Source organism: Triturus cristatus, chromosome 6 (genome assembly GCF_964204655.1).
Source record: "Triturus cristatus chromosome 6, aTriCri1.1, whole genome shotgun sequence".
Classification (NCBI taxonomy): domain Eukaryota; kingdom Metazoa; phylum Chordata; class Amphibia; order Caudata; family Salamandridae; genus Triturus; species Triturus cristatus.
The window spans coordinates 550345832-550361403 of record NC_140589.1 but is presented as its reverse complement, the minus strand read 5'-3'; positions in this window follow the sequence as shown (position 1 = coordinate 550361403).

Below are 15572 nucleotides of genomic sequence, written 5' to 3'. Positions count from 1 at the left end.
ATATTTATCTGATGGACGATGACTTAAAGAAGCACTTGACCAGGGTGAGCACCATAATTATGGGATTTGCCTCTGAGGGCTACTAATTTAACTTCGAAAAATCAAAAATTGCCCACCTCAGTGTCCTATTTTTAGGATATAAGATTTCAAGTGAAGGAAAAAGCCTGGCAGCTAATTTTTTAGAGAAATTGTGCGCTGCTCCAACCTCCAAAAACATTTAAAAACTACAATCAATATTGGGATCCCTAAATTTCGGCAGAACATACATTTTGGATTACGCAGAAAAAGTAAAACCTTTCAATGACTTAATAAAACATAACTTTACAGTTAGACATTGGACACAGGAACATTCAAACATCCTACGTTCACTACAATAAGAAATGATTGCTTCCAAACACTTACAGACAGGCGTAAATGTACGCAACTTGGTGATCCGTGTAATAGCGGGTCAATGCAGGTACACTTACTTAACCTTCAATGAAGGCGAAACAGTACCAATCACATACAAATCACAACTATACACAAATGCAGAAATGTGTTTCACTTCAACAGAAAAAACACTGACAGCTGTTCAGACCGCTGTAGCAAGAGAAAGAACACTGGCTCCGGGGAAGCGCATAATCGGCGTCACCCCGGTACCAGCCTTAAAGTCTGTTACGAAGGCTAGCATTCCGAATGCAAAAGCCTTACATCCAAGATGGATACAATGGGCTAATTCTCTTACTGCAACGGATGTTGAATATAGATTTGATCCAAGTCTAAAAACACAAGCATTTCTGCAATACGAACAAGTATATCCTCTACCAAATGAACTCTTGCCTATAGATCAGTATGAATATATTATTTATACTGACAGATCTGCTCAACTGGCCATAGGGAGTAAACAACAACACAGCGCAGCGTGTGCTATCGTTAAAGGTTGCATGTAGGATGAAAAGTTCCATCCAAGTTGCACAAAAACGCAATCTCTAGGAGACTGCACGGCACAGTTGGAAGAGTTAAAAGCACTAATTCTGGTACTTGTAAATATGGATCATGAATTTCCCACACTAATTGTGTGTGATTCTTTTACTGTGTGCAATCATACAATGAATATTTACATCATTAAGAACAAAACAGGTTCAAAGATGCAAAAGGTGGTACAATTAAGCATAAAATGCTATGGGAGCAGGTAGTTGAATTGAAAAATGAACTACCACGGGATCACGTGATACACACACTTTGTCATCAATGTGATGGCGTTCACGTTGAAGGGAATTCATTAGCTGATGAAGCCGCAAAGGGGGCTGTACGCATGGCTTCCGCAGCTGCAATCACTCGTTCTAAAATTAGAATAGACGGTGAGATAATGGTGGCTGTCATTGCTTCACGGAAGGGCAGCTCAGCAGTACCTAAAAAAAAAGTGTCCACTCAAGTACTCCCACAAGTTAGATGCAAACAACATTCCATATGCTCAGATTCCTGGAGTGGGGGATAGAGTAATACCAAATATTGATCGTAGGCAAGGTTTAATACTAGCTGCACACAAGACGGTTTAGGCTCTGCGCACACAGGTGTTACAGCAACTATTTCTTTATTGAAACAGCGCTGTTGGTGGCCGAGACTAACAAAACAAACTAAAGACTACGTCTTGAAATGTGACATCTGTCAACAGATGAAATGCTCCACCATAACACACCTGGCACAGACACCATTAATAAAATAAGACAAACCTCTTGCTTGTGTATATTTGGATCACTGTGGAACCTTACAATCTGATGGGGTTTACAAGTATATCCTGGTAGCAGTGGATTCATGCTAGGGGTGGGCGGAATTTGCGGAATTAACCTTCGCAAATTATCGCGAGAATGTTTAAAATTATCGCAAACAAGCAGAAATATCGCGAAGATGCGGAAGGTTTTTTCCGGCATGTTCGCGCGATTTTCTGCATGGTTGCGGGTCGCCAACTTACCCATGTGGCTGCTTGCGGGCGCGGCCATCTTGTTTTGAGTTGTTCTCGCGGTGCATGATCGCGAGAAGAAAGACGTGATCGCGCGACGCATGACGTCACTGCGGGCGCGAACTGTCGCGAGACAGCGCAAATGGCTAAAAACAATACAACATCTCATGGAGAACGCGACCGGATCAAGAAAACTTGTCGGCGAACGCAGGGAATCAGGTAAGGCGATCGCGCGCGCGCGAGAATGTATCATTTTACAGCGCGAGCAAGAAACAAATTATCGCCAAGCTGCGGAAACCGGAATTTTTGACATCTTCGCGCTCTCCGCGGAACGCAAAAATGTCAAAATATCGCAATTTCCGCGAACGGAACGAAATTTTTGCCCAGGCCTAATTCATGCTCAAGATTCCTATGAGTATGGCCTCAGTGCTCGGCTGATGCTTGAACTGTTATCAAAGATTTGTGAGCCTTTATAGTGACATACGCAGTTGGCATATTACATCTGACCGTGGCCTGACGCTTAGCTCTCAGGCTTACAAAGAGGCAATGGAAAGTATGGGCGTAGCATTGCGGTACTCCTCTTCGTACCATCCTAAGGGAAATTCAGTTGTGGAGAGGAAAGCCCGAGACTTAACGCAATCTTTAACAACTAGGGTATTAGGCAAGGGCGGTATTTCGGTCAATCACTTATATGGGGTACAGAGAGCCCTCAACAACCAACCAAGAAGATCTCTAGGGTGTGTCACTCCATATGAGGTCCTATTTGGGATGAGAATGTGAGTACCTGATCTTGATTGTGAAGGCACAGTGGCGGATGGGAATCCATTTGATATCAATGATGGTTTGGCTGTTTTACAGAATCTAAATGAATCCAAGAAACAACAAAGCAACGTCCACTTAAAACAGACCGCCACTCGGGAAGTAAAAGGCAGTTATGGCAAGACCTGTCTGGATCACAAAGGTAGGGTATCTGGTCAGAAAAAAAATAGCAGACAAGAAAGAATTTGGGCCATTCTACAGAAAGCCTGTACCGGTCCTAGCTGTACAAGGAACAAGAACTGTACTTTTGCCACCTCTTGCCGGGAAAAAGTAGAAAATATTTCTCTCAATTGACTTAAGGAAATCACACTATATAGCCGATACTGAACAGTAGGCCTCGTGGACTCCACAGCAGCAGAAGCCCTCCCCTAGCTACAATCCAAGAAGTTCAAACAGAAAGACTCATCACATTTGAAGAGCCTCCTGTGTCGAATGAAGGACTAAGCAACAATGCTGTGGAACTTGTTCCCCTTGAACCCGAAGTTCATCTTCAAAATGAAACTCAAAACAACACTCAAGTTGCAATTTGACCAAATACAGACGTCTACATCAACATGCCTCGACGAGAGCAAAATGCGATTTCAACAAATCTCAGTGCAATTCCAACAATTGATCAAACTGCTTCTGGCTACTTCATGAACTTTGATACATTTTCTTTGGATCCAAGTGAACCTGAAACGATGCCAGCCCAAAAATCACTCAAGCAGCAAGTTACAGACTTTCTGAACTTTCTTAAAAAGACTTACCTGGTATCGCCTTGATTAGAACTCTGGGTAATTACTGGGATACTATTCTTTCTTTTCTGGCTAAGTTTAGTTATACCTTTTAGCATGCTTATTAATGGACGATACCTTCAACAAAGCTCTACATCCCAAAAAGTAAATATGATTCTCAAACCTCATCAATCCTCACATCGTGAACAAAGAGACTTGTCATCAGTGAACATCACAGCAGTTCCTATGCCGGAAGGTATAGTTTGGGACAAGGTTCATTTTAAAATATTTGGTCCGACTGAACTTTTAAATATTTCTCATGTATTTAAAATTTCATTAAGTGATTTCATTACCTCCAGTACATTTTCTGGTGATTGGGAATCTGAAACTGTTATTAACATGTTGTCTGATTTAGAAAAAACTGCAGAATTTCTGAACACTGAAATGTTAGAAGGTAATTCAGACTATGACACTTTGTACTGTTACCAACATTATGGTCATCATTTTCTGCACAAATCTATTTCACCCAGAAATATTTTTGAGTACCATCAGTGGGAACATTGCCCTACACCACCAAAAAGTAGTTTGCACATATTTTCACAGACATTTTCATAATTTTCAGGATTTAACACCAGTGACCCGACCTCATATTATTATAAGGTTACACCAACATCAGCACTAAAAATTATGTTGCCAAACACTAAACAGATTTACTCTGCTTCCTTTATTGCCCAACTGTCTGAATAGGGTTTTGACCTATGGAAGGACACGATAGACTTAAAATCACTCTGGGGTTCTAGAGACTGGCAAGTCCAGGGAACAGAAGCGCTATTTAGAGCATGCCTCATTCCACAACAGATGGTATTTCTAAACGAAACTGTGCAACAGACATCCTGTCTTGGATTAGCCAAGAACACACCTCGATTTCCAATACCATCACAGATGGGAAAGTGACAAAATTCAACTTCACAAGAAGGGGCAACAATAGATGACATTTTACAGTAAAATAGATCAGATCCTAATTGGAAAAAATGGTTGGGTTGGCCCTTAGACATGAACAGATGTCAGAAAGGATTCTGGGATACCACTGAAGGGTTCAGTATCCATAGGCCAGATGCACTTTATGTACAAAGAGAACACCCAGTGGTAGTGACATCCTACAGTGTTGGGAAGTTGTGCCTTGATTGGTTAGGAACCTCAACACTCACAGAATTGAAACAACACTTAGCCTTACTCTCACAAGACATGGATCTTAGGGATTTTTTACAAGGTCCCAGGAAACCCCGTCAAAAACGCTTCATATATGCTGGCATTTATGCTGCCTACAACGAAATTTGGAAAATATCCCTACAAGAGGCTGCAGAGAGAATACGGGAAATAGACCGTATAAACTTAGAAAAATCATTAGCTGTGGTAGAAAATGGGTTAACATCTTTGTCCTCCAGAATATATTCCTTAGGCAACATTGTAGCTTCTGTAATAGACATACTGGAACAGGATTTAGCTATATTACAACACGGGCCATCTCAGTTACGTTCTATTATGTTATTGAGCTGGACGCTGCAATCTTTGCGTGCAGGCTATGTGCCTTGGCGTTTTATAAAGAGTACGTCTCTGTTTTCTGAATATGATCTAACAGATAAACAGGTTCAAATGGCACAAAGGGGGGCTTAATATACAATGCTGCGTATTAAAAAACTGGACCGTCTACCATTCACAGTAGCGGAAGCCCCGTCTACGGAGTGGCTTATCCATGGCCACTGCTTTTCAGTTTCAATATTGCCTTAAACAGAGGCAGGCGGCAAATATGAAAAGATGGGTAAGGAATACACTAAGGAATATCGGGATTTACAAATCGATTTTGATGCCGGAGTGGGGATCGAGAAGTGTTTCTAAGTGGTACAAACTGCAAGAATGCGCTTTAAGGGGTTCTCTCATGTGCCAGGACCTTTTATTGCACGTAAATTGTAATGGGTCAGTAGCTAACTTGTCCTGCCTCCAACTGCTGTGATTAAACCGGTATTCGAGCTACTCTCAAATGGGAGTTACTTTATTGCTGTGAGATGCTTCCGGGCATGGCCTCTCTGGTCACTGTGAACTCCAGGGTTACTTGCTGTATGCAAGTATTGTTTCCCCCAACAAGTACAGTCAGGGAGGCGCCTTTATGGCCTTCATTGAAAGTTTCTTTTATTCAGTTTGATACTTTGAGCAGACTGAAAGCCATGCTTTTACACCAAACAGTACCCGTAACCTCTGCTCGAGAGACCTTTGATCTACAAATCGCACGGAGCTCGACTGAGATACAGGCACTTATACGTACAAACTGCCCCATTCATTTAGCAGAAATGGTAGGTTTTATCTTTAATATGTCTGATACGAGTGGTATTTAACACCTATTTAGGACCACAAGGTCAGGATTTCTTAGCACCTTCCAGACAATCCTCGGAGTTCTTCCAAACTTCATACACATTTGGAAGCATTTTTGGACATCTACCTCTGATCCTGATGTCAATAGCGGGAATCCTGATTGTCATTTATCTGCCATGGCCCAATCACCAACGAGATGGCAAAAGCTTTCCTGGAGAGGAAATACTGTGAACGCATGGTAGAGCATCTGGGTACACCTGGCCTACGGGAACTGAGCGCCTCTTGGTTCCTAGAGTTTAGACCAGTCTGGATGGATTGCATCTTACCTGTTCTTCAATGCCTGTTTTACAGTGACGAAGGCTTGTTGGACCTCTGTCTGACACTTGCAACGGACATGCCTGCAGACTTGAATACCAGGCTGGAACCCTTGAGGTCTCTTGCTCGGCAATTCCCCCAGCGTATTCCTATACTGATGACTGCAATCATTGAGAACTCGCAGGATCCTTTCACAACTGGGTTGAGCATCAGCTCTACCACTAGCATCACTAGCACCAAGGTATCAACTACATCACCGGCTGCTTCTACACCAGCAATTGGCTGTACTTCAAACCATCTATGCTCCATTGACGTACTCCGCGAGGTGTTACAAGGACCGTCCCCTGCAGCAGCATGCAACAACGATGTTGCGTCTCCCAGACGGGACATTTAATCTATAATTGGCTCATCGTGTGCTGGGAAAGAATTAGGATTTTCCTTTCTTCTAAACGTAACTAAATTAGGAACATTTCCTAAAAATGTACACTTTCTTGCTGAAAAGCATGGCCTTTTGATACTTGTAATAATTCAACCTATATAAACAAACTCAATTAGGACTGTGACTTAAGTTTTTTAAATGATTTTAAAACAACGGTTTTACACAGCTCATTGATAAATGTTTCATGCACTACTATCTAGTAAAGAGAATAGTTCACTAGCATATTTTCATCATTGTTGACTGTTCAGAAGAGGAGTGGGTGTTATGTTTCATATAGGTACCCTAATATAGGCCTGGGTAACAACATACCCCTTCACCTACATTACCTCCCCTTCACTACACTGTAACAAGCCTTTTAGGATTTAACCTTTACCTAGTTCTAGTACTGAGCGCAGAAGGAGGGTGTCTCCTAAACAATAGAGTCCTATAACTCCATCAATAGACTCACACAGTATGAATAAATATTCATAAGGGTTCATGGAAACCAGATTGGGGCTACACCACCTTTCTCCACATATCTACGTATACGGTTCATCCCATACATCATCCTCAGATCCAACAATGGCTAATGGAAGAAACAAGGGACAAAGGAACACTAGGTACTTTCTGTATAAATACAGCACCTCTGCTAGTATTAGCTAGAGGGAACCGAGATTTCCAGACCGACACACTGACCAGAGACGCTGAGGCTCCTTCATGCAGATGCTCCAGCTGACAGTGGTCTGAACATCCCTCACGGGGTGTCCAACTCGAGACCAGGACGGACTCCTACATTCTCACACTCTAGGTAATGGGGTAGAGGGATTCTTCGCTTCACATCTACTCACATGCTAGGCACACTTAGGTGCATCTAGGTAGGCATTGTAGGAATACGCGCACTTTTATCATGCATTTTATATTCATGTATTTATTCATGCTTATTGCATGATGGTAGGATTGTACTATCCTTTTATATTCACAGTACTGCTAATCATATACCTCTGCTACTGTCTAATGGTTGTTGCAGCTCATATATTCTACACGAGAATAACAACTGTTCAATAAATCCTTATTGAAACGCCCAGACTGTTTATTCTGTGTCTCTCTGAGACAAACGAAGTGAGCACGAGTGACTGAACAAAAAGTAGTATATTGTTTCCACTATCCTGAGGGATCAGGGTTGTCATGTTCTAAGGTTGCCAGAAAATATTCTCTCCCCGATAAGAGGAGACACAAGTGGCACTGTTAGCTAGCTAATGCAAATAGGCTAACATTTCTCGGTGGGGGTACACAGAACCAGTCTGCCACCAAACCCAGAGTTTATGTTATCCAAACACACAGGTCCTGCATGGGTATTATAGGAACTACACGACAACCTCTCCTTTACCTCCTTTTGTCTGCAGTGGATTGTGCTCACGCGAGTTGTGAGCAGGCAATTCTCTCTCTTTTGCTGCTGACTTGTAGAGTCAGAGGAGCGCGCGCCTCCGTCCAAGTCAGACCATGCCCGCCGGGGTCTCTGCCAACAAGGCTTTGAGCGCCGCTGTGCTGGAGCCGCCGTCACCTCTGCCTAGTTTTGGGGGTTCAGCTGGGTCCACACCTTCATGGAGAGCCCCATACCTTCACAGAAGTCTCCGCTGCTGTTCTACACCCCGCAATCCGTCCGATGCACGGGCGGCAGAGTGGAAATCTCTTGGTAGGCCCGGAGAGATGGAGTCCTGCAACTCACTCCATCACCATTTTGGCCACCCCCCATGCAAACATTTTTTAGAGGAAGAATTTACACTTTCCTTTATTATAGTACTTATGCCTTATAGTCCTCATTAGTAGGTTGTGGGGTGAAAATAGGCTATCAAATGGGTCATTTTTACAGTATAACAAAAGTGCACAGTAGGCTATAAGGATACATCCTCCTTAAAAAAGAGAGAATAACCCAAAAGATAAAGTTACATAGATCAATAATTGATAACATTGATACATCACTATACTGCCTAACCTTTACAAATGTTTTCACCCTCAACCCATATTTCTTACTAGTGCACCAGTAGCGTATTCCTTTCTCCTGTAAGATTCCACACCCTCAACCATTCTATTTTTTGTCTTTTCAAAATTACATTTTAACATGCCATGCACTCTGCTTCCATAACAGTTTATAAGTACCACATTCATCTTTAAACACCTTTGCTAACATTCACCACAGTGTATCACACTAGAAACAGCAATAGCACCACTCAAACACCTCATAGGGCTAAAGTATATGTACAGTGAGGTTCATAACAACACAAGGGCTTGTATTAACACATTTCACAATCTTTCTTTTATAGCTTGAGAAACACTGTTTCCTTTACTTACAAGTACATACAGCTGTAAAACTCAACTGTTCAACACAATCTGCAATACTTGCTGATATCTCTCTACATTCTAATGTCTACCTTTCAAAAGCTTATTATGAGATCAACAACTGCACAGCTTTCCACTCTCTAAAGATGGTATAGAATATGTTTATCAACATTAGCATGCTTACTAACACTTCACAACAAAGTTTATAAAATGTATTATTAAATATTAAATACCCTAACTCAAAGTTATTTCTTAAATGCAGATAAAGAAACAGTCTTCCTTCTCCTCCAAAGTACCTAATAAAAACCCATCTATTTCTGGTTCCCCACCCAATCACATCACAACATTTCTTCAACTATGTAATAACAATGGTAACTATTGGTTGAGCTTTGGCTTTTTTGTTTTACTTACGCTCTTGCAAGACCCCAGCGGGATTATACCTTGTGGCAGACTGAGCAATTTTCCATGAGAATCTCACTAGAAAAAAGAGGGATCACAAACACCTTGTGGTACACTTTTCCATGCGAGTCTCACGGTATACTCGTGAAATAGAACAAATGTCATAAGAAATAACCATCTACTCATCGCAGTACTTATCTATTACACACTTTCTCTCAAACACAAGCACCACAATATACATTCCACTAATGGAGTATATTGAGAACTAATCTATTCTGTTTAATATTCATGAACCAGCAGGAGTCCCACAAGATTGTAAAAAAATGTGTTAAAAATAAAATATTTTGATTTTATTCACAGTACTTTTTCCTTAGATACCTCTTCTCTAAAATTAGGGAGAAAACATGCCTTTATGCTGCCCCTCTATATGGCATTTTTTATTTTATTCCCACAACACCTCCAATTTTTTCACAGTAAACAGTAATGGTGGCTATTTCATTTCTAACATTGCATCAGCCAGCCAATCAGCGAACTTGGGAAAAACTGGCCTCTCGACCAATCACATGGCTCCATTTTTGATTTCACGCTCTAACTGGACTTTTATGAGCCCAACTGCCAAAATATACAATTATTTATGACACTTAATTTCTCAAAAACTACTGAACATATGTACACCAGATCACAAGAAACACTATCTGTGTCAAAAGGCTGGAAGACCTTCACATTCTACTAAGGGAAATGGAGCGCTGCCAAATGGGCAGCCCTTGCAGATTATGTTACCCATTTGCATACTTCTGCTAATTAAACAAGAGAACCATGGACTCTGCTATCAAGACAAGAAAGAAACCAGTTGTCACAACCACTACAGATTAGATTGCACTCCAGTAGATCAACAATGAATTATTTTCCATTAAGGATTTTGTATTGTTTTTAAACATGGAATACAGGAGGCAACACACTTGCTGAGCTTTCACCCAAGACGTTAGTATCATTTGTTCTTTAAAGAAGTGGAGCTTCAACTGGGGAACCTACTGTGTTAAATGCTTCCTGTTGAAGATTAATTTCAGTGAAATATGCATCAGGGCCAGAATGGAACCTCATTTTTCCAAGGAGAGTCCACAGTTTTGCTGATAATGTTTACCAACTGCAGTATTTTCAACTCGTTAATTTGGAAACTCTTGGCCTCTCCTAGTACATGACGAAGAGTCTTGACTGTGTTCTCAGGCAGTGGAAATGTCTGGAGGAGACACAGACACTGAAGTGAGGAATGGATAAATTCTGTGAGTATTTTGATTATCAAGGAGCTGCTGATTAGTCTTTACAGGCACTGCCATCTGGTAAGGGTGAGGGGTAGGACTGCAGACTCTTGTCGGAAGTGACAAAGTCTTTAGATGTCGCTTGCCTCTTTGGCTTTCCCTTATTACTCCTGCAGTTGGGTTGCTGACAGCCAGATGGAGAAACCTCATCTACTTTTGTTCCTCCAGTGAGGGTGCCCCAGGATGGAGATATCTCTAGTAACACCTCTGGTAAGAAGTTTCATTTGATACAAAGCTCAAAAAGATATTTGAAATAATTGCTACCCCAAACTAGATCTTCAGTTTGAGACAGTGGATCCACTTTCTTCTAGTTCCAATTTCTTTATGACCAAGGCAGGGAGTGCTTCACTGAGTACTCAAAGTAATTGAGTAATTGAGTATTCCTGCTTGTTCAGTGAGAGTCCCAATAGTCATATCTGGCTCTGCAGGAGGAGAGACTATCCAGGAAAAAACACATTTAAGCATGTCCCTAATGCCTGTGTGATGCCCAGAGATATGCAGCCTGCTCAAGAACAACTTAAAGGGACATTTCTGCCTGTGGGACTTTCACTCCAGTTCCTGACTGGAACCACAACAACGTAATTGTGAGACTGCCAAAGGCAAGTTAGGCAGCAATTATGTGACCACTGAAGGCCCAGTAAAGGATGCATCTGCCAAATACAGTAAGCCTAGATAAGGCTGCAAAGGCTATTTGGTGAATGCCTAGGCAGAGATGCTTCTGCTGAATTCAGTAAGCCCTAGACAATGAGCTGCAACTGCCAATGCTGAGGACCAATTCAGCACTCCATACGCAGAATAAAAATACCCTGATGGAGGCTGCAACTGCTGATTTCTGAGGACCACCTGGCACAGTATATATATTGTTTTGCTACCCTTAACAACAGCTAATTGCCTGGCACACCATCAAGACTGCCACAGTCCTGCACTATCTAGCACTCAACCTCTTAAGAATCAGCTGGGCGGATGTGCTGCTAAATGTGGTGCACGCCATAGCTCCAATGAGCTCTGAGAAGAATTTGCTGGTTACCCAAACCTCTTTCATGTGCACGGGAAACACAATATCAGTGTGTGACAGCAGTGCAAAGGACTCGTGAGAACCCACCTATTCTGATAAAGGGGAACGTTAAAGACTGGGTTACCATTTGAATTGTGGTTTATCAAAACTGCACCTGAGCCTGATTGCCTTTAGAGATGGGTCAACCCAGCACCTGGTGAGATCACAAGGGAGGAACAGCATGGAATGAGTATAGTGCCTACATGACATAGGGCCAAGAGTTTCTGATTTGGGTAGGTTCCTTGAAGTATGTTATTATTTAGTTCAATAGTGTGATTAAAGTCTTTTTACAAAGATAAGCATTAGACTGTACAATAACTTTATTGGACCTGCTGATTGACTTATTGAGTTTTGCACTCATGTACTCACATACTATCTCTCTTAGAAGTCTGTAACTGCTTGCCCTCAATACCCTGAGAGCCAAGAGTGGAAGGGTATGTACTTGGCCTAGTTTGCAGAGCCAGAGTAGGATGGGCCACAGGACACACACAACCCATGGATAAGACCCGGTAGCCCTTGTCTGCCCTGTGACCCTGACAAACAGAATGATGAATGACTAAAACCAGTATCTTTTGACCCTATTTTATTTCTGTGGCATTTACATTTTCGGATCAGATTATTCAGTTTACTTGCTTTCTTTCTTAGCTTTATACTTCCTCATTTGATCTCTATATTAAAGTCATTTGATATTAGCACTTTGAGACAACCGCCACTAACTTGTGTTGCCTTAAAAGAACACAAATAAATCAATTAATCAATTAATTATTTATTTAATACATACAAAGAATTTGAATTCACCAGTGACAATTTAGTAGTTGGAGGTAATGAAGAGGCTTGAAAGCTGAGCTCGGAAGTGCTTCGGGAATGCTGTTGCTTGGCTGGGGATCACAAGCACAGAATTATTTTACAATATTTGTTGGTTGATATTTGGTTGTTAAAACTAATGTTTTTATGTCAGGTTGTGGTGTATTGAGACAGTTTGAGTGAAACCTAGCTACCTTTTCTCCTTGCCCAGTGTATCTGTTTGCGTGCTTGAGTGGGTAGTATTTTGACATTATGGGTCCTATTACGACTGGCGGTCTGAAGTCCGTCAGACTTGTATTTGCACTGCGGTGGAGGATCCAGCCACCGTCGCACTGGTGTTCCGACTGCCCGATTACAACTTGGGCAGTTGGACCAATTCCCTGGTGTTGGAGCCATGTTCAGACATCACAATATGTTTGGCAGGACTGGCACAGTCCTACCAAGCATATTACGAGTTTACTCTCCTCTAGGTTTACATGGAGGTTCTTCCTCCATGTAAACTTGGAGGAGAGGAAACAACGGGGGCCCTACTAGGCCCCTGTGTGCCTCAACCGCATGTACATGCACACAGGAGGGCATAAAATGTGCCCACTTGTTGGCATGCACATAGGCTCCTGCATGGCATAGACTTTCGAGTACATGCCTTTGCAGGAAACTTGTAGTGTGGTCCCATTGTGGTGCCTTTTTCAATACTTGTAAGTTATAATCTGGTGGGTGGAGGGGTCTTTCAGCGGAGCAGTGGTGTGACGGCTTGCACCGCCGCTCCACCAAAAACTCGTAATCAGCCTCTAAGTGTTCAAGTGTTGGATCGAAATTGTTTGTGCAACTTATACCTATGGTAAGGAGGATGTTGTGTTTGTTGTCAGTGATAAGTTGTACAAATCAAGTCAAGGGTATATTTGACACCATAAGTAGCATTTATCCAACAATATTTCTTTATTGTGTCAGAGTATGTTCGTGAATTTTTGAGAAACTGCAGCAATAGTCCGGCTGTCTGGATGTTCTTTGTGTAGGAAACACGCACTTCATTAATGAGAAGGTGAGATCTCACAATGAATAAAACTTAATTGCTCATCCATGTTGAATTTAGTGTTTGAAGATTAAGATGTTGCATGTGAGAGAAGTAAGTGTCCAAAGAAGGGGATGTGAGCGGTGCTATTAGTGCAGTTGGAATAGAGCAATCAAATATTTAGAGATATCTATCAACGGAGGTTGCCCTGTATATTTTGGATATAAACTGGTAAAGATATCAACAGTGTTGTTGTGTGGACTGAGAAACAGGTACCTCCTATGTGAAAGGTTTAGATCTGAGGAAGTACAATCTAGAGTTTGGAATTTGAACATAAGTTCTGCTTACGGTGGTAACAGCCATTTTCATTGAAGGGCTTTTAAAAAAATTCTAAGCATTTCTTTATCTGGAACCTCAAAACAGGATATCAAAATGCTTCACATAGAACAAGCTAGAAACGCAAGGTAGGTTATACTTAGACACACTGAAAATGAAATGTTAGTAACATCCAACAAACTCCAATAGTCTTTTTTTTAAAACATTTCTAAATAGAAGTTCTTTTAGACCCTTTCTGTATGAAAGGAGGGTGAAAGAGCATCTTATGTTCTCACGGTTTCAGACCCTGGGCATTTGGCAAAAACATGCATTGTATGATGTCCTTTTTTTTCATTTGTGACCTTAGATTTGCTTCTTGTGTTGTAGGTATCATCTGTGATTGATTCATTTGATGTGGCAATAGGTGGGAGGTTGGTTCTGTAGGTACCTTATAGTTATTCTGTTGTGGAAATTGGTTGGTTGTTGCTGTAGGAACCTTAAATCAATGCTTTCGTTTTTGAATTTTCATTTGTAATGTGAACCAATGAGCATTATTCAGCTTAAGGGTTACATAATGAGGTTTTTGACTTCAGAGGTCAGTCTTGTAGCTGCATTTAGTACTGCTTTTAGTGAGCCATCATGGGTCTGTTACTTAGTTCCTCTTTTTAAATAAGACAGGGCCATGACTTGAGCCACCTTTTTGAAGTCTTCATTCAGGATCAAAGATTGCATGTTTCTCAGGGGATGTAATTCATAATTCATTTTCAAGATAAATTCAAGATCGATTGGCGATCATTTGGAGGCAATTGATACAGGATACACCGTTTGGACCTTAACATGGAACCATTCTCCCAAAACATCAGGAATAAGGTAACAGTGCAACTAAGCTTAAGTTCCCTACTACTTGTAGGATTGCACCAATCAATTATCTTACAATTCACCATATATATAAGTGTTAACATGCAACAAACATTCTTCACAAAATGTTTTAATTGATCACAATTTAATTAGACCCACTCTTTTTTTTAAGGATTATCGTCACTTACTCTTTTTCCCTATCTAATTGAAAGGTATAGGTAATTCAAATATGCTAGCTGAATATCAAAAGGGAATAAAAAATCGTACCTTTTCTGAGAATAACATTACAGATTATCTACTAAATGTCAATAAATTTGTGTGGTGTTCCATGTTTCAGTGTCAGTGATATTTATTGGGTAAGTAAAGATAAGTTACAATTTTAATGAACCAAAATAGAAAAATGACTTTGCCGACTATGACATGTCTGTAATGATGTAGATATGGACACTGGGACAATTAACTGGATTATATTACTGCACTAATATTTTCAGGTTGGCTAGATCACAATGGTACAATCTATGTAAATCGGTGTGCGGTCACTCAAACTGTACTCACTAACTCAACGCATCGGTGCCTATCACTGATGCAATACAGCACATTCGTACATTAACAGAAAAGTGTGGCAAATGGCACCACAAGAAAGTGATATTAACCTAAGACTTGAATCTAAAATGGAGACTACACGTGTGCCATGAAACACCCTCTGCTTGGTCAAATGGGAACCTAATAATTAAAGGCAACTAATCATATAATGTAAAACTTCAATAATATAAGCATAATGAAAGCCATTAAAAATGCCAAATAAAAATCCTGCAAATTACAAAAAAAATTTAATAAAATCATTTTAAAAAATGAAAAATTTGCCATTGGTCATTAGCCCAGAAAGATCCACCATGTCCAAAACGTAAT